Source organism: Pongo abelii, chromosome 3, assembly GCF_028885655.2.
Source record: "Pongo abelii isolate AG06213 chromosome 3, NHGRI_mPonAbe1-v2.0_pri, whole genome shotgun sequence".
Taxonomy (NCBI): Eukaryota; Metazoa; Chordata; class Mammalia; order Primates; family Hominidae; genus Pongo; species Pongo abelii.
Window position 1 is genome coordinate 211883210 of NC_071988.2, and position 19509 is coordinate 211902718.

At 41.2% G+C, this 19509-nt stretch overlaps 1 pseudogene; it reads left to right on the forward strand.

Moving 5' to 3' along the window:
* The first annotated feature begins 2677 nt into the window (after positions 1 to 2677).
* LOC100449958 (heat shock protein HSP 90-alpha-like) lies at positions 2678 to 4910 on the forward strand (annotated as a pseudogene).
* The last annotated feature ends 14599 nt before the right edge of the window (positions 4911 to 19509 follow it).

Consider the following 19509-nt stretch of genomic DNA (forward strand, 5'->3'; position numbering starts at 1 on the left):
TGGTTTTACTCTCTCACAGCAACTGCACTCCTGTTATGTCTGAGTTCATAGATAAGTCTGCACCGTCATTACCATGTGCTGTCTGCAAGACCTACCTTAAAGGCTTACTGTGAAGAAGAAATCACAATTTCTGAAAGTGCCTTAAAAACTATAAAGAGCTTTAGAAAAGCAAGACAGTCTTATTATTACTACCATCTATAACATCTTCTAATGCAAGAGGAATAAAAGATAAAGGCATTTTCTTAATTTAGGGCATTTGTGGTGCTGTAAATTAAAGCAATATTTTGTACATTCAGAACATTTGTTGCTATTTATCTTCCAAGATTTTTTGAAAGAAGTTGCCTATACCAATCATTAGCCACGTTTCCTTTACCTTGTTTATATTTTGTCTTGTTTTTAATAAATTGTATTGTATATATTTGAGGTTTGAGACATGATATTATATGATACATATAGATAGTAAAATGGTTACTATGGTGAAGCATATGAACATATCTACCATCTCACAGTTACTTTTTTGTGTGTAACAAAAGCAGCTAAAATCTACAAATATCATGCAATTGTATTAACTGCAATTCTTACGTTGTCCACTAAAACTCTGCCCTCGTTCATCTGACATATCTGTTCATCCTCAGTGTCTGCCACTTTGTGTCCTTAGACCTACATCTCCCCATTTCCTTTCTCTTCAAATTCTCACGCTGGTAACCACGGTTTTATTCTCTCCCTCTGCATATTTGACCTTTCCGATTTATCATTTCGTATATTCCACATATAACTGAGACCACACAGTATTTTCCTTCTGTGTCTCGCTTATTTCACTTAGCAGGATGTCCTCCAGTTCCATCCATGTTGTGGGAAATCTCCTTTTATTCAGGCCAAATGTTATTCCATTGTACATACGTGCCACATTTTCTTTACCCATTGGTCCATTAACACACACTTAGCTCGTTTCCGTATCTTGACAGTTGCAAATGATGCTGCAATGAAGACGGAAGTGCAGGTGTCTTTACAGGAGGGTGAGTTCATCTCCTTTGCCTAGAGACTCAGAAGAGGGATTGCTGGGTCATATGGTAACCTCCATACTGTTTTCCATAAGAGCTGCACCAATCTACATTCCCACCAAAAGTGTGCCAGGCTTCCCTTTTCTCTGCACTCTTGCCAGCACACGTTAGCTCTTGCCTTTTTGATAACAACCATGCTTACGGGTATGAGGTGGTATCTCATTGTGGTTTTAATTTGCATTTTACTGATGATTAATGATATTGAGCACATTTACATATACCTGTTGACCAATTTTATGTCTTTGGAGAACTGTCCCATTTTTTGCCCAATTTTTAATCATGTTATTTGTTTTTCTGCTATTGGGTTGTAAGAGTTATTTTTTAAATTTAGGATATTAACACATTATCAAATATGCAGTTTGCAAATATCTTCTACACCTCTGTCATTTGCCTCTTGGCTTTGTTGATTGCTTCCTTTGCTGTGCAGAAAATTTTTAGTTTGATGTAGCCCCATTTGCTTATTTTTGCTTTTGTAGCCTGGGCTTTAAGTGTGATGTCCAAAAAATTATTGCCACTTTCCCCTATGTTCTCTTCTAGGAGTTTTATAATTTCTGGTTTTCCATTTAGGTCTTTTTTTCATTTTGAGTTGATTTTTGTGAATGGAGTAAGATAAGCATCCAGTTTTATTCATTTGCATGTGGAAATACAGTTTTTCCAAAACCATATCTTTTTTTTTTTTTTTTTTGAGACAGAGTTTCGCTGTGTTGCCCAGGCTGGAGTGCAGTGGCACAATCTCAGCTCACCACAACTTCCAACTCCTCGGTTCAAGCAGTTCTCCTGCCTCAGCCTCCTAAGTAGCTGGGACTACAGGTGCCCACCACCATGCCCGGCTAATTTTTGTATTTTTTTTAGTGCAGACGGGGTTTCATTATGTTGGCCAGGCTGGTCTGACTCCTGACCTCGTGATCCACCCACCTCGGCCTTCCAAAGTGCTGGGATTACAGGCTTCAGCCACTGTGCCCGGCCTTCCAGCACCGTATTTTGAAACGACTGTTCTTCCCTCATTGTGTCCTCTTGGTGCTCTTGTCAAAAATTAGTTGAATATATATGTTTGGATTTATTTCTGGGCTCTGTATTCTGTCCCATTGGCCTATGTGTCTGTTTTTATGCTAATATCATATTGCTTTGATTACTGTTGCTTTGTAATATAATTTTAAATAGGGTTGTGTGATAACTGCCTTTCTTTCTCAGTATTGCTTTGGCTATTCAGGGATTTTTGTGGTTCTGTATAAATTTTAAGATTGTTTTTGCTATTTCTGTGAAGAATACCATTGAGATTTTGGTAAGGATTGCATTAATCCATATTGCTTTGGGCAGTATAAACATTTTAACAATATCAATTATTCTGAGAAACAAACATTAGATATCTTTCCATTTATTTGTGTCTTCTTCAATCTATGTTATTAATGTTTTGTATTTTTAGCCTACAGATCTTTATCTCCTTGGTTAAATTTATTCCAACTATTTTGTTTTTATTGTTATCATAAATGGGATTGTTTTCTTGATTTCTTTTTCAGATAAGTTGTTATTTGTGTATAAAAGTGCTATTGATATTTAGAGTTGCTTCAGCATCCTGGTGCTGCTGCACTGTGGAGCCCGTGTGGTCCCTTAGCTAAGATGCCTGAGGAAACGCAGACCCAAGACCAACCAATGGAGGAGGAGGAGGTTGAGACGTTCGCCTTTCAGGCAGAAATTGCCCAGTTGATGTCACTGATCGTCAATACTTTCTACTTGAACAAAGAGATCTTTCTGAGAGAGCTCATTTCAAATTTATCAGATGCATTGGACAAAATCCTGTATGAAAGCTTGATGGATCCCAGTAAATTAGACTCTGGGAAAGAGCTGAATATTAGCCTTATACCAAACAAACAAGATCAAACACTCACTATTGTGGATACTGGAATTGGAATGACCAAGGCTGACTTGATCAATAACCTTGGAACTATCAGGAAGTCTGAGACCAAAGTGTTCATGGAAGCTTTGCAGGCTGGTGCAGATATCTCTATGATTGGCCAGTTCAGTGTTGGTTTTTATTCTGCTTATTCAGTTGCTGAGAAAGTAACAGTGATCACCAAACATAACGGTGATGAGCAGTACGCCTGGGAGTCCTCAGCAAGGGGATCATTCCTAGTGAGGACAGACACAGGTGAACCTATGGGTCATGGAACAAAGGCTATCCTACCTCTAAAAGAAGACCAAACTGAGTACTTGGAGGAACGAAAAATAAAGGAGATTGTGAAGAAACTGTCTCAGTTTATTGGATATCCCATCACTCTTTTTGTGGAGAAGAAATATGATAAAGAAGTCATCATTGATGAGGCTGAAGAAAAGGAAGACAAAGAAGAAGAAAAGGTAAAAGAAGAGAAAGAGTCTGAAGACAAACCTGAAATTGAAGATGTTGGTTCTGACGATGAAGAAGAATAAAAGAAGGATGGTGACAAGAAGAAGAAGAAGATTAAGGAAAAGTACATCGATCAAGAAGAACTCAACAAAACAAAGCTTATCTGGACCAGATATCCTGATGACATTACTAATTAGGAATACAGAGAATTCTACAAGAACTTGACCATCAACTGAGAAGATTACTTGGCAGTGAAGCATTTTTCAGTTGAAGGACAGTTGGAATTCAGAGCCTTTCTATTTGTCCCACGACATGCTCCTTTTGAGCTGTTGGAAACCAGAAAGAAAAAGAACAATATCAAATTGTCTGCATGCAAAGATCTTATCATGGATAACTGTGGGGAGCTAATCCCTGAGTATCTGAACTTCATCAGAGGGGTGGTAGACTCAGAGGATCTCCCTCTAAATATTTTCCGTGAGATGTTGCAATGAAACAAAATTTTGAAAGTTATCAGGAAGAATTTGATCAAAAAATGCTTAGAACTCTTTACTGAACTGGCAGAAGGTAAAGAGAGGTACAAGAAGTTCTATGAGCAGTTCTCTAAAAACATGAAGCTTGGAGTACATGGAGACTCTCAAAATCAGAAGAAGCTTTCAGAGCTGCTAAGATACTACACATATGCCTCTGATGATGAGATGGTTTATCTCCAGGACTACTGCACCAGAATGAAGGAAAACCAGAAACATATCTATTATATCACAGGTGAGACCAAGGACCAGGTAGCTAACTCAGCCTTTGTGCAACGTCTTTGGAAACATGGCTTAGAAGTGATCTATATGATCGAGCCCATTGATGAGTACTGTGTCCAGCAGCTGAAGGAATTTGAGGGGAAGACTTTAGCGTCAGTCACCAAAGAGAGCTTGGAACTTCCAGAGGATGAAGAAGAGAAAAAGAAACAGGAAGAGGAAAAACAAAACAAAACAAAACAAAGTTTGAGAACCTCTGCAAAATCGTGAAAGACATATTGGAGAAGAGTTGAAAAGGTGGTTGTGTCAAACCAATAGGTGACGTCTCCATGTTGTATTGTCACAAGCACATATGGCTGGACAGCAAACATGGAGAGAATCATGAAAGCTCAAGCCCTAAGAGACAACTCAGCAACAGGTTACATGGCAGCAAAGAAACACCTGGAGATAAACCCCGACCATTCTTTTATTGACACCGTAAGGGAAAAGGCAGAGGCTGATAAGAATGACAAGTCTGTGAAGGATCTGGTCATCTTGCTTTATGAAACTGTGCTCCTGTCTTCCAACTTCAGGCTGGAAGACCCCCAGACACATGCTAACAGGATCTACAGATGAACAAACTTGGTCTGGGTATTGATGAAGATGACCCTACTGCTGATGATACCAGTGCAGCTGTAACTACAGAAATGCTGCCCCTCGAAGGAGATGACGACACATCACGCATGGAAAAGTAGACCAACCTCTGGCTGAGGGATGACTTACCTGTTCGGTACTCTACAGTTCCTCTGAGAATATATTTTCAAGGATGTTTTTCTTCATTTTCGTTAACATTAAATAGTCTGTATGGCATGACAACAACTACTTTAAGGGGAAGTTAAGATTTCTGTCTACTTGTAAGTGATGCTGTGATACCTTAGGCACTAAAGCAGAGTTAGCATTGCTTTCTTAGTTTCACATTGGCTTATTTTAACAGATGTAAGAAGTATGTAACATGATGCTAACTTTGTGGTCTAAAGTGTTTAGCTATCAAGCCGGATTCCTTAGTAGACCAAATTTTGTTATCAAAGTGTTCCTGAGCTATACCTTGATGTTTAGAAGAAAGTATTTGTTACATCTTGTAGGATCTACTTTTTGAACTTTTCATCCCCTGTAGTTGCCAATTCTGCATGTACTAGTCCCCTAGAAACAGGTTAAACTGAAGCAACTGGATGGAAGGGACTCTCCATAGGGCTTGTCTTCCAAGAAAAGTATTGTTTGGAGGAGTAAAGTTATAAGTCTACCTAAGCATATCATAAAGCTGTTCAAAAATAACTCAGAGCCAGTCTTGTGGATGGAAATGTACTGCCCAAGTCACATTCTGCTTAAAGTTGTTTTAAATACAGATGAATTAAAAGAAAAAAAAGGAAATACTACTGATATTTATATGTTAATTTTGTATTCTGCAACTTTACTGAATTTATGTATTTGTTCTAATAGTTTTTTCTGGAATCTTTGGGGTTTTCTACTCATAGAATCATGCCATCTGCAATCAGAGATGACTTTACATCTTCCTTTTTAGTTTAGATGTCTTTTATTTCTTTTTCCCTTTTAATTGCCTTTGCTAGTGCTTCCAGTACTATGTAGAAGGCACGTGGTGAGAGTGGGCAGCCCTCTCTTATACCAGATCTTAGTGCAAAAGAGTTCAGTTCTTCCCTGTTGATTATGATATTAGCTGTAGGTTTCCCATAAATGGCCTTTATTATGTTGAGAAACTTTCCTTCTATATGTAAACAATTAGGGGTTTTTATTGAGAAAGAGTGCAAAATGTTGTCAACCTTGTTTATGCTTTAAAAGTTTTCAACATGAGTAATTATTTAAGTAAGGGAAAGAAGGCCTGTCAGGGTGACCAGCGGCTCATGTTTGCCTGGCCCTGTCCTGGTGTTTTCACTGAATCTCTTGTATCCTGGGGAAATTCCTAAATCACAGGCAACACAAGTGGCTAAACCATCACTCCACCAATTGCATTATCTTTAAATCTTTTAGGTTACATTGCCTGTAGCTGTCTCTAATGTTAAAGGTCCTGTATTTCATCTGCTTATCCACATAACAAACATCAGCTGAGTCAACCCACCAATGTGCCCAGCTCCATGAGTACAGATAAGAAGAAGTCTCATCCAAGAGCTCACAATCCTTATGGAAAGAGCTGACCTTGGCACATAATTACATCATTATCACACCATGTCAGACTGATGGAAGCCAATGTGATCAGCGTCTGTGGGGTCCTTTATAAACATCTGCTGCCTTCAGCAACTAGAGGCTGGTTGGAACTTTTAAAATTAGGTAAAAAGTTATAATAAAGGCAAGTTGCAGACTAAGTCTACCACAAACTCAAACATTTAGAAGCATAAATGCCTCAACACAGGCATGCAACCTGTGTATTTTTTAACTTAATGATGCCCTGTGCTCTACTGTAAACACCCTGACAAGCATTTCACACGAAAGGTTATTGTAGGAAAAGCACAATTACATTCTAATGGTGGGATCCACTAACCTCTGAGTTAGATTAGACAGAGCAATCCTGCCTAAGAGTAGGGCAAAGAGATCCAATGGCTACAAAGAACTTGGATGCAACATTACAGGTGTGATCCTGCTAGGTTCCCACATTCCACTCACACAAGAATGTCAGAGTCCATGGAATTTTTCCAGACAATTGTATATAGAGAGCATTATTTATTTTATCAAGAAAAAAGGAGAACTATTTCTAGCATTCTTTATGCTAATTAACAAAACTGCTGCTGTGTATTTAGATGAGACTTGACCTACTTCCCATAGATATATCTAGAGTGTGAAGTCTTTGTTAATGTACTTCAAATGCAAACTGGTAATTTCTAGAATATGAATTAAACTTAATTTACACATTTAGAAGGCTAAGGCATTTTTAAATAAATTATCTTCCAACAAATATAAGAAATAATTGGTGGTTGTTCTTTTAAAATGTAGAAAAAATCTCTCTGACAAAATACTTAGGCACTTCAAGGACTTGACAAGGTGACCTGTGAACCAAGTCTGAGGGATGAAGAATATGAATTTGCAAAATTAAGGGAGGAAAAGTGATACTTGGTGGAAGACAGAATCCTGCGCAAAGGTATCTCCGTGAAAGGTCTTACTACTTCAGGAAACTTCAAGAAGTGACTGAAAGCTCAGAGTCTCAGGAACAAGGTTTGAAAAATGTGCCTGAAACAGATATTTGAGAAGCCAAGATGGTGGCAGGATCTGGAAGCCACACTAAGTTGTTTGGACTTTCTGCTTAAGTATTGAGATGATAGGGGCACTTTTTTCTAGATAGTACGTGACTTATTGCTTAGGTAGCAATGAGAAGAATGGATTGAAGAGAGAAAGGTATCAGGGAAACAAACCAGAAGCAAGACATGATGTAGACTTGGAGTCAGGCCTCAGAATGTATTCATTCATTCAACAACTAATAACATATGAACTGAGCACCTACCAGGCACTCTACAGTAAAGCAGACCCTGGAGATACAGCGCTGAGAATGCAGCCACACTCTCAAACTAGGCATGGTGCTTGCGCCTGTGGCAGGAGGATTGCCTGAGCCCAGGGGCTCCAGGCAGCATGAGCTATGTTTGTGCCACTGCACTCCAGTCTGGGTGGCAGGGTGAGACCCCGTCTATGAGTAAATAAATAATAATAATAAATCTGAGTCCTCACGGACAGGGCGAGCACATCCCAGTTTGGCAGAGTCAGTTGTTTAATGTAACTTTCAAAGGATCCAAGAATATCTCACAAATGATGTGTTCATCCTGCTCTTGCCTCACCCATTTCAGGAGAGGAGACAGCCACTCAACAAATAAATGAAGCCTGTTAGTAAAGCATGCATAATGGGGACACGGGATCTGAAGAGAAAATGATGTAGGAATGGAGACTGGAGTGTGTGCAAGTGTGTGACTGCGTTTGTCTTTGTGTGAATTTTAACACAATGAACACTGGAGGGAGAAAGCCATGGGGCCACCTTGGGGAAGAATTCCTGACCTAGGAGATGCAAGCATAGAGCCTCTGAGAGGAAGCCTGTGAGGAACAGTGAGGGGCCTGGGAAGCTGGAGCAGAGTGAGCAAAGGGGATGGCACCAGAGACCCAGCAAGGGACCAGACCATGTCAGCCCTCAGGGGCCACTGTAGAAACTCAGGCTGCCTGGAAAAAAGAGGGGCTACCATTGGGCAATTTTGAGTAAAGGCAACATTGTCTTAACTAACTTTACAAAATATCTGAGTTTTGTGTTGACAAAAGTCATAACTACTTTAAAATAAGCAATGACTTTCTCCAAGCTATTTTATTTAGATTCAAGCTGCTGTGAGCCAGTGGGTAGTAGTTAAGATTAATATGCAAATAACACATTTTAAAACTACAGGAATGAATTACATTTCTAGGGCTGCTAAAACAATTGCAACTTTTTAGATGCCCATGAATGTGACATTTCACTTACATTATATTATTTTAATTTTACAATCTGCTTGCCAAAGAGAGGTCATTCCTTCCATTTTACAATGAGGAAACTGAGTCCTACAAAGGTTAAGAACAGTTGGCCCATATGCATAAGACTGAAACTAGACCCCTTCCTTACACTTTATACAAAAATTAACTCAAGATGGATTAAAGACTTAAACATAAAACACCAATCCATAAAAACCCTAGAAGAAAACCTAGGGAATACCATTCAGGACATAGGCATGGGCAAAGACTTCATAACTAAAGCACCAAAAACAATGGCAACAAAAGCCAAATTGACAAATGGGATCTAATTAAACTAAAGAGCTTCTGCACAGCAACAACAAAAAACTATCATCAGAGTGAACAGGCAACCTACAGAATGGGAGAAAATTTTTGCAATCTACCCATCTGACAAAGGTCTAATATCCAAAATCTACAAGGAACTTAAACAAATCTACAAGAAAAAAACAAACAACCCCATCAAAAAGTGGGCAAAGTATATGAACAGACACTTTTCAAAAGAAGACATTTATGCAGCCAACAAACATGAAAAAAGGTCAACAACACTGATCATTAGAGAAATGTAAATCAAAACCACAATGAGAACCATTTCATGCCAGTCAGAATGGTGATTATTAAAAAGTCAGGAAACAATAGATGCTGGTGAGACTGTGGAGAAATAGGAATGCTGTTACTCCGTAGATGGGAATGTAAATTAGTTCAACCATTGTGGAAGACCATGTGATGTGTCCTCAAGGATCTAGAACCAGAAATACCATTTGACCCAGCAATCCCATTACTGGGTGTATACCCAAAGGATTATAAATCATTCTACTATAAAGACACATGCACACGTATGTTTATTGCAGCACTAGTCATAATAGCAAAGACATGGAACCAACCGAAATGCCCATCAGTGATAGACTGGATAAAGAAAATGTGGCACATATATACCATGGAATACTATGCAGCCATAAAAAAGGATGAGTTCATGTCTTTTGCAGGGACATGGATGAAGATGGAAACTTTCATCCTCAGCAAACTGACACAGGAAGAGAAAACCAAACACAGCATGTTCTCACTCACAAGTGCAAGTTGAACAATGAGAACACATGGACATAAGTAGGGGAACAACACACATTAGGGCCAGTCAGGGGGTGGGAGGTGAGGGGAGGGAGAGCATTAGGACAAACAGCTAAGGTATGTGGGGCTTAAAACCTAGATGGCGGGTTGATAGGTGCAGCAAACCACATGGCACACGTATGCTTATGTAACAAACCTGCACGTTCTGCTCTTATATCCTGGAACTTAAAGTCAAATTAAAAAAAAAAAAAAGGAGTTCAGGTTAAGACAAGTAAACAGAGAAAAAGGAAGATTTCTGAGAGCTAAGGGGAGTATGGATTGAAAATGGAGGCTATAGGACAGAATGCTTATTTGAAAGTATTGGCAGTGCAAGAAGAAAGAAAGAGGATTTTATATTATGCGTTAAACTTAATGAACCTGGGGAAGTTTTTCTGTCCATTATTTTAATCTTAATAATAAAACTCTTTCTAAAAGCACCACTATGCTATAATCTGAATGAAGCTATACTGTCGGTCAAATCCTGTCCAGTCCCCTGTGTGCATGGCACTATACAGGACACTGGTCTTAATACATCAAAGAAAAACCACATGAGTATTGGCCTCGTCCACCCCATTCCTATCTGTGTTATTACAGGGTTGAATTGTAATTTGAATTTATAAAATTAATGTTGTTTTTGTACTTTAATACATTTATTACCGAAATAAATTACATTTCTCTTAAAAAAATAATTGGCCCTTGAATAAGATGGGTTTAAACTATGTGGGTTGACTTTTTTCAACGAAACATGGATCAAAAAATGCAGTATTCAGGGCATGTGAAACCCACCTATAAGGAGAGCAACCTGTTGATTTATGCGAGCTCTGTAGGGCTGACCCAATGCTGGAACCAATTCCCCGGGTGTACCGAGGGACAGCTGTAAGTTGAAGACACACAGCTAATAAAAGTTAGAGTGTAGACTTAAAACCTGGTTTTCTAGCTAATACGGTCCATGCTTTTATACTACCTAAAGCTGGCTATTATGAAATAACAATAACCATGCTAATTATTACAATAATAAGCCCACATAATAACAAAATACAGTCATAATAAATTTGTTTTTTCCTTCTTAATCAGGACAACTTTATTTTACAAAGGAAGATCACCAGCACTTTCTTATTTCTAGCAGTGTTCAAGTACAAATATTTCCAAATAGTGTAGAATGATTAGTACAATACTAGTAATCCTACAGTGTAAGATTTTTCGACTTTACAACGGTGCATAGGTGATACGCACTCAGTAGACACCGCATTTTGAACTGAGCTCTTTGCCTGGGCTAGCAGCATGTGGTAGGAAGACTCTCATGATGCAGAGCAGGGGTGGCCAGCCCCAGCTTCCAGGAAGCCGGGTGATCCAGGGGAACCAGCCAACACTACACCCCACAGTGCGCTGTGCTCGTGAATGACATGAGATACGCAATACTTTTTTATAAAAGTCTTCATATTTATGATTCTGCCAATCATAGGCTAATGTAAGTGTTCTGGGCATATTTAAGGTAGGAGAGACCTCTGATGTTTGGTAGGTGAGGTATATTAAGTGCATTTTCCACTTACGATGGGTTTGTCAGGATGTAACCCTATCATGTCAAGGAGGAGCATCTGTGCTAATACTACTGATAATAAACTACTAGTAAAACGTGAGAGCTGTTTTTGCTGTTTTGGAAGCGGTTCCTTCTTAGCAAGCGGCAGCATCGTGAAAGCGAATGCAGATAATTTGGGGAAGATGCGGCCGCTCAGCCTGCCCTGGCTCAGCCATCTTCCTACCACTGGGGGAGGAGAGCTGCGCCGGCAAAACCTGGATCACACTTGTGGTTAGTTGCCACTAACTAAATCAGGCTTGGAAATAAGATCGTTTGTCACCAGAATCCTTTAAATTATCTTCCTCATGCTGGACTCCGTCCTTGGAAAACTGAATGAATTCTCTATGTTTCGTCTTCTCACCATGGGCCCAGAAGATCTTATCCACTCTAGTTCATGCTTAAAAAAGAAGCCCTCACTTCTTTGAAACTACAGACCCATTTAGTTTGCAGTGTGCCGCCTTCTCACTGCCAGGCAGGGCAGGGGTTTTCAGAATCTGAAGTCACTTCACTGCTTCCGGTTGGCCTCAGTGGAGAAGCGTTCTGGGAAGATGTTCACAGGGGACTGGAGGCAGGTGGAGGAAACCAAACATACTCAAAACACGATCCATGGCTTCCTTCAAGGCTGTGCTTGAGGTACACTTTTAGGAAAGTAGGAGCAGAAACCAGAGTCGCTAAAGAACGGATTCCAAATGCTCTAAGATCTTTCACTTTACTTAAGCTGCAAATCAACTCACATCTTAGAATGTCATTTGAAAAACAGAAATCCGAGGGTTTGGAAGCCAAAGACATTGGCTGATAAATAATTTAACATGAGAAATACACTCATGTAGCTTTAGAACCGGAAAGACCATGAGAGGCCCTCAACTGATACCCACTGTGGTACCAATGAGAAATCTAAGAACAATTAAATGAAGCTTGTTTATACTAAAGGGTTTTTGTTGTGGTTGTTTTCAATTGCATGTTTGCATGTCCTAATTTACTTATAAAGTATTATGTCTTTCATCTCTATAACAGTAAAATGGAATTTTTTAATTAAAATTCAAGGTAAATTGACTACTGCGACTCCCTTGAAGTCTTGTGTTTATTAAGTGATGTTGAGCTGATCCATTGTAAAAAAGCAGACTTTGGCTTGATGACAATGAGGCATTGTGTACATGCCACACACAAGCCAAGAGAAGAGTGTGAATCTGTCATCCCGAGCAATGAGGAAAATGAACTCATCAGCAGTGATAGGAAAAAGCAGTCACTGGCCCAAAAAAGCAGGGAGAACTATGTAAAAAACAAATCAAGTGCCAGCCTCAAGTTCAGTATTGCTAAAACTCTCATGCCACATTTCTGGTTAATGTTTTTGTGTCTCAAAAAATAGTTACCTTTGGTCTAGTTTTTTTTCTCATGGGAACAATGCTTTGCATTCACAAAAGTACCTCTTTCAAAAACTCTACTTTACAAATATCTTATTAATCTTGTGTGTTGTACAGGTAGCTCCTGCCTCATGCTTGGTCCAAAATGTGTTTTTCTTTTTTTTTTTGAGATGGAGTCTCGCTGTCTCACCCAGGCTGGAGGGCAGTGGTGTGATCTCGGCTCACTGCAACGTCCACCTCCTGGGTTTAAATGATTCTCCTGCCTCAGCCTCCTGAGTAGCTGTGACTACAAGCATTCGCCACCAGGCCTGGCTAATTTTTATATTTTTGGTAGAGACGGGACTTCCCCATGTTGGCCAGACTGGTCTCAATCTCCCGACCTTAGGTGATCCACCTTCCTCAGCCTCCCAACATGTTGGGATTACAGGAGTGAGCCACTGTGCCTGGGCCAAAATGCACGTTTGGACTGAATGAGGAAGCCCAAGCCCTTTCCACTGTGTTTTCAATTTTGTTTTTCTACTCTTCTCTCTCAGCCTTTCCTCTGCCGATCCCATCTATGCAGCGATTACTCCCATTCAACCTGTGTCTACACTGCTGATGCTCACTGGTGTAGGTGGGTTGTGGCTGACCCTCACCGGTGTAGGTGGGCTGTGGCTGACCCTCAGTGGTGTAGGTGGGCTGTGGCTGACCCTTGGTGATGTAGGTGGGCTGTGGCTGACCTTCACCAGGGCAGGTGGGTTGTGGCTGACCCTCAGCGGTGTAGGTGGGCTGTGGCTGACCCTCAGTGGTGTAGGTGGGCTGTGGCTGACCCTTGGTGATGTAGGTGGGCTGTGGCTGACCCTTGGTGATGTAGGTGGGCTGTGGCTGACCCTTGGTGATGTAGGTGGGCTGTGGCTGACCCTTACCGGGGTAGGTGGGCTGTGGTGATTAGAGCTAATGAGAGGTTTGAGGAGACTGACATTCACCTCCAATTGCAGTGCCAAATTAACACCTCCTGCAGATACACACATTCAGAAATCTCACGCCCTGTACTTTCTTCTACACCATTTTCTCTCCCCTTTGTTTCTATTCCAGCCATGCAGGAAGCAGCATCTGTCCTGGCACATCGCGACATGTTGTCCATACCTGCCTGTTCCTCCCTGCCTGTGTGCTGGGAAGCTCCTGTTCACTGGTAAACTCTTCTAGGTAGGCTTTCCCCCCACTCCAGTTGTTGGTGTTTTCTGTCTACATCCTGTTAGTCTTTTAGAAATAGATACTTTTAAGATACTCACATGTTCCTTATTGAGTGTACAGTTGAGTACTGGTGAGTACATTCACATTGTTGTAAAACCAAGCTCCAGAATTTTTCATCTTGGAAAACTGAAATGCTACACTCATTAAACAACTCTGCCATCTTCCCCTCCCCTAGGCCCTGGGAGCCACTGTTCTCAATGAAGACTGTCTCTATGAAGTTGACTACTGTAAGTACCTCATATCGGTGGAATCATAACATATTTATCTTTTTGTGACTGGCTTATTTCACTTAGCCTAATGTCCTCAAAGTTCACCCATGCTGTGGTATATATTAGAATTTTCTTCCTTCTTAAGGCTAAATAATATTCCAGTGCATGAGTACACCACATTTTCTTTATCCAGTCATTCATTGATGGCCACATGGATTCTTTCCACCTTGTGGCTATTGTGAATAATTCTGCTCTGAACACGAAGGTACAAATATCTCTTCCACACCCTGCTTTCGTTTCTCTGGGGGTATATATCCAGAAGTGAAACTTCCACATCATATGGTAATTCTAGTTTTAATTTTTTAAGGAATCATCATAATGTTTCCATAGCGTTGAGCCATTTTAAATTCCCACCAGAAGTATACAAGGATTTCAGTTTTTCCATTTCTCCCCACACCCGTTGTTTTCTGTTTTTTGTTTTTGTTTTTGTTTTTGATAGCAGTTATTCTAATGGATAAGATAAAAATGTCGTGTGTTATTTTAGTTGTCTGTTGTCTGGCACTTACTTCCTTCTGGAGAGAACCATTCTTTTGCAACTGAACTCACTCATCTTTATGTCACTGCTGTCTATTACATGCCTGGAACATAGGATGTCCTCAAAAACAGCTGTTCAAAGAATACATGTTGCTACTGGTAAAAATTGCTATAAAATTGCAAAAGAGCTTTAAGCTTCTTCAGCAAAGGAAAGGCAGGTGACCCACCAAATCATTTTCTCCAGTGGGCCGAGGAGTAGAGAAGTCATGCCTGAGAGCTTCAGGTGGCGGCAGTGAAAAGAGGAGCAGGCAGACCAGCCCCCATGGCCCTTTCGAGGAAAAATGGAGGGTGGGAATACAACCGGGGACTGACCCAAGACCAAGAGAGAGCCTTGAGGTTTTTCTTAGAGGAAAATCCTATCTGCCATCACCCTCAGTCCCTAATTTCCAGGCCTCTCCATCTCCACTGACCTGGGCACACTTCAGGATCTCCCCGCTCCAGCCATGGGTGCCACTGTGTGTGTAGCATGGGGCTGCTTCTGTGTTCCGGGCACCCAAAGTCAGAACACAACTGCACAATTCCCTTTAATTCGGCTTTTGTTATCCCAACAATCTTGGAACATAGCCCACTGGCAAATTGGAGAATGCCATCATCCTTATCACAGTTTTATTTATCACAACACCACTATTCATAAAGTAGATAAATCATGTGGCAAGATGAAAGAGTATATCCCTAAGCTCCTGGCTCCACTCTATTCTGGAGCTTGGCCTTGTGAACTTTATCAGCAACTTAAAGAGGTATTTTTGCATATTTCACTGTCAAGGTGTGAATATATTCCTTTTCTGCAGCTTGATTTTTCTGAGGAAGCCTAATTCCTCGGCTTATATTTCTTCTCTTATTATCTCCTGGAGTATGGTTAGGTCCGGAACTTCCTATTACTCAATGTTGTGCACTTTTGAACCACAGGTCTTTCCATTCAGTATATTCTTTAAGTAATTACAGGTCTCTTTTATAATAAACTCTTCCCAACTTGTTACCAGTCTATATTTTTATCTTCGTTTGGTTCAGCTTTTAAATTGTTTCAGCAATGCTAATTATAAGAAAAAGATAAGGTCGGCTTGCTGTTCTTCCTCACTCACAGCAGCTCAGAAAATGAACTGCTGCATTCTACTTTCCTATTTGCACAGGTAATGATGTATTCATTGTGGCAAAGTCTTCACAGATAATAAAAACTACATGCTTTTTGCAGATGTGCTAATTATCTCATCTTGATCAAGAAAACCATTCAGAATTGGCTTCCAACTAAGCAGTTTAATTTACACCCATATTTGATGCTGGCATGAAGCCTGAGCTATTTTATATTACTTTATTTTTTGGCTAGGAAATTAAGATAGTCTGGAAAATTGTTATTAAGAAATGCTTAAAACAGCCTGTATATAAGATTCATTGTGGAAGGTCACCCCTGGTTAAGTTATAATGCAGATGTAAACGCAGAGAGATGGTGAGAAAACCAAAAGGCAAACAGGATGAATGGAATGGTTTGCTGTATTCAACTTGGGTAATGGAAACTAACTCAATCTATTTTGGACATGCAGAGATAACTCTTATTAAAAGACTATTTGCATCAATAAAGGAGCAAACTATATATTTTTAAGACATAAAAGCTACATCATTTCTTGACAACTGAAAGAGGCGAACATTTTCATCGTGTTCCATTCATTTCTTTCTTTATACTTTTACAGCATTAAGACCAGTATGGTTAGCAATGGCAGACTAGTTTTACTAGATTCTGTTACTTTTGATAACAGTTCTTTGTAATTTTATGACAGAATATCTAGTTATGAAATGTGGCATAAAACTATATTCTTGGAGAAAAAACCTTGGTTTTTAATCTTAACTTACGTATTTCAACCTGAAGACAATCACTGGATAGGATTTATATGTATAAAATAAGACTTTCAATATCATAAAATATTGCAACTTATAAACCAAAATGGTTTGTTGTTAGAGAAAAGATGAAGGAGAGAAAGAGCTTGTCTTTCTGTGTTCTGTTAGTGGGAATCTGACTTTTCATCAATTTCAACTTATTGATGTTTTCAACATAGAGAAAACTGGCTTGCTTTTGCTTCTAACACATAAAAATATTAAGTCAAGTAATCCACATTTTTCTCACCCTCTTTCTCTCCTAATCATCTGTGCAAACACATAAACTTCCATAAGTTGGTGAGGTGTATAATGTGAGGCCACTACAAGATCAAAGCATCGATGAGTCCGTCATGCCAGGTTGCTCTGGATATTGGTGCTTCTGGGTTAAAAAAATGATAAAAGTAGGATATGGAGCTTCAAGTAAAATTCAAGTCTTTCGGGTTCCAATCAAAAGTTCTTTTCACTAAAACACTCTTGCCCTATTGCCTTGGGCAAGGCTTTCTACTTTTATGAGTCTCTGTCTTATTTTCAAAGTTAGTGTAATATATTACCTAAACCCACTCATTGGGTAGTTTTTTCCCATAAAACTCACATTTACATGAAAGTATACTGTAAAACAGAAATATAAGATTTTTCCCTTTGGAAATAATAGAAATCTGAATATGCACATGCTCCTTACACTGCTGTGGGAATCAGGCCTTGCTGTTACTGGATGACGATAATAATAATAACTTGTGAAAGCCTCCAGGTGGAAAGAAGAGAGACTAATTCCTGTGCCAGCCTAGACGTGCGGCCAGCCTAGACATATGCAAGCCTAGACGTGTGCCAGCCTAGACGCGTGGCCAGCCTAGAGGTGTGCCAGCCTAGACGTGTGCCAGCCTAGATGCGTGGCCAGCCTAGACGTGTGCCAGCCTAGATGCGTGGCCAGCCTAGACGTGTGCCAGCCTAGATGCGTGGTCAGCCTGGACGTGTGGCCAGCCTAGATGTGTGGCCAGCCTAGACGTGTGCCAGCCTAGACTTGTGCCAGCCTAGATGCGTGGCCAGCCTAGACGCATGGCTAGCCTAGACCCAGCCTAGATGTGTGGCTAGCCTAGACTCAGCCTAGACTTGTGGCCAGCCTAGACGCGTGGCCAGCCTAGACCCAGCCTAGATGTGTGGCCAGCCTAGACCCAGCCTAGACACATGGCCAACCTAGACCCAGCCAAGACGTGTGGCCACCTAGACGTGTGGCCAGCCTAGACCCAGCCTAGACTTGTGGCCAGCCTAGACGCGTGGCCAGCCCAGACCCAGCCTAGACGTGTGGCCAGCCTAGATGTGTGGCCAGCCTAGACGTGTACACTTGGCTTGTGTTCTGGTCAGAAAGTCCCTGGCTGGAGCTTGTGCCAGTTCCTGGTCCTGGAACCAGGTGATTGCTGCTCTGCCACCAGAAGGAGGATGTCCATCGTAAACTGCACCTGATGCCTGGGCCATGCTCCTCTCTCTGTCCTCACCAGGGTTTTTTGTCAATTCTAAAGCCCACAAGGCCACAGGACATTCTTAATGTCCATATATGTAGTGCCCAGAAGTGGAAGGGGTGTGGCACCTCATGGGTGAAATCTGACCAAGGGAAGACAGTTACTAGCAGATAAATTGTGGTGCTTTCCATTCTCTGGATGGGCTGTTTGGAGGAGCAGCACCTTCTGGTGGCTTCTCTAGTGACATTCGGAGGGACACCGCTGTGACCAGCTCAGTGACACTCCCTTTGATTTGCTGTCCCTCCCTCCCTGCCTCGCTTTGTCCCTCACTTGTGTGTTTGAGCTGCACTCATCCTCAGGCGTAGCCCCTCCTATTTCCCTTGAGCAGGGTTTTCTAGGGACACAGGCAGAGACAGTGCCAAACTGGAATAAGCAAAAGATCAATGACGGACTAAAGGCCCAGTTTAAAATAGAAATTGCAAATGGATATTCAGTCAGCAAAACGACATGATTTTCCTCCAGCGTTGTAGGAACAGCCGCAGAGGAAACAGGGAGTTAGACTCATCTACTCACTTAACAATCCGGGGTCCCCTGTGTGTCCCTCACCAGACTAGTCATCAGGGATTCCAAGATATAAAAAAAAATAACCTCAGTCCTTCTTTAGGGATTAACATTATACACTGGAATTTCATGTCTAAATATCTCCAGATGCAGTTGAAGAAGTAGTGTTTCTGAAGAGTATAAAGGGCAAAAAATAATACGTGAGAAGATGAGGAAAAAGCTGAAGATACAGATAAGATCAGAGAAGTCACTGAGGAGGGGAAACGGGCAGTGTCGATCAGAGGAAGGATGTCAGAACACGTTTCCGAGTTTAAACTATTCTGCTGACAGCAAAGTCCAGAGCATCAGCATAAGGTCAAGTGGCAGGAACAGGGCAGAGATAGAGCTTATCTGAGCAGAGAAATTCTCAGAGCAATTCGCTCGATGTGGCGGATGACTCACCACTGCAAACTGAAACCTGCAGGGAGTAATACAAAGGCTATGGGCCACCTGAGTGTTTGCTCTTCCCTCAGTGCCGCTGAGCTGGGAACAGCCTGCAACCGAGAAGAGAGAGCGCTGAGTCCATCAACCGCTCAATTAAAACGGCCTGCGCCAGCCCAGGGATGGGCGGGACGAGATTTTTACAGACCTGGTGAGAAGCAAAGCCAACAGGAAAAATAGCACGTAGGGATGAGCGAAAGTTGGGAAGAAGTGATTAGGAAACAAGACGGAAGATTCAGTTCTGCGTAGAGCCGGGGGCCCGCAGAGCAGCAGCGCAGGGCACTGCGTGTGCAGGTGAGGGAGGTGCAGGCAGGAATGGCTGCTGCTGTGAACATGGGTGGCCTTTCCCATGCTCTGGCTAAATGACATGCAGGACCATGCAGGGCTACTGTTACTGCTTTGTCTAATTGTGCCATTTGCTTC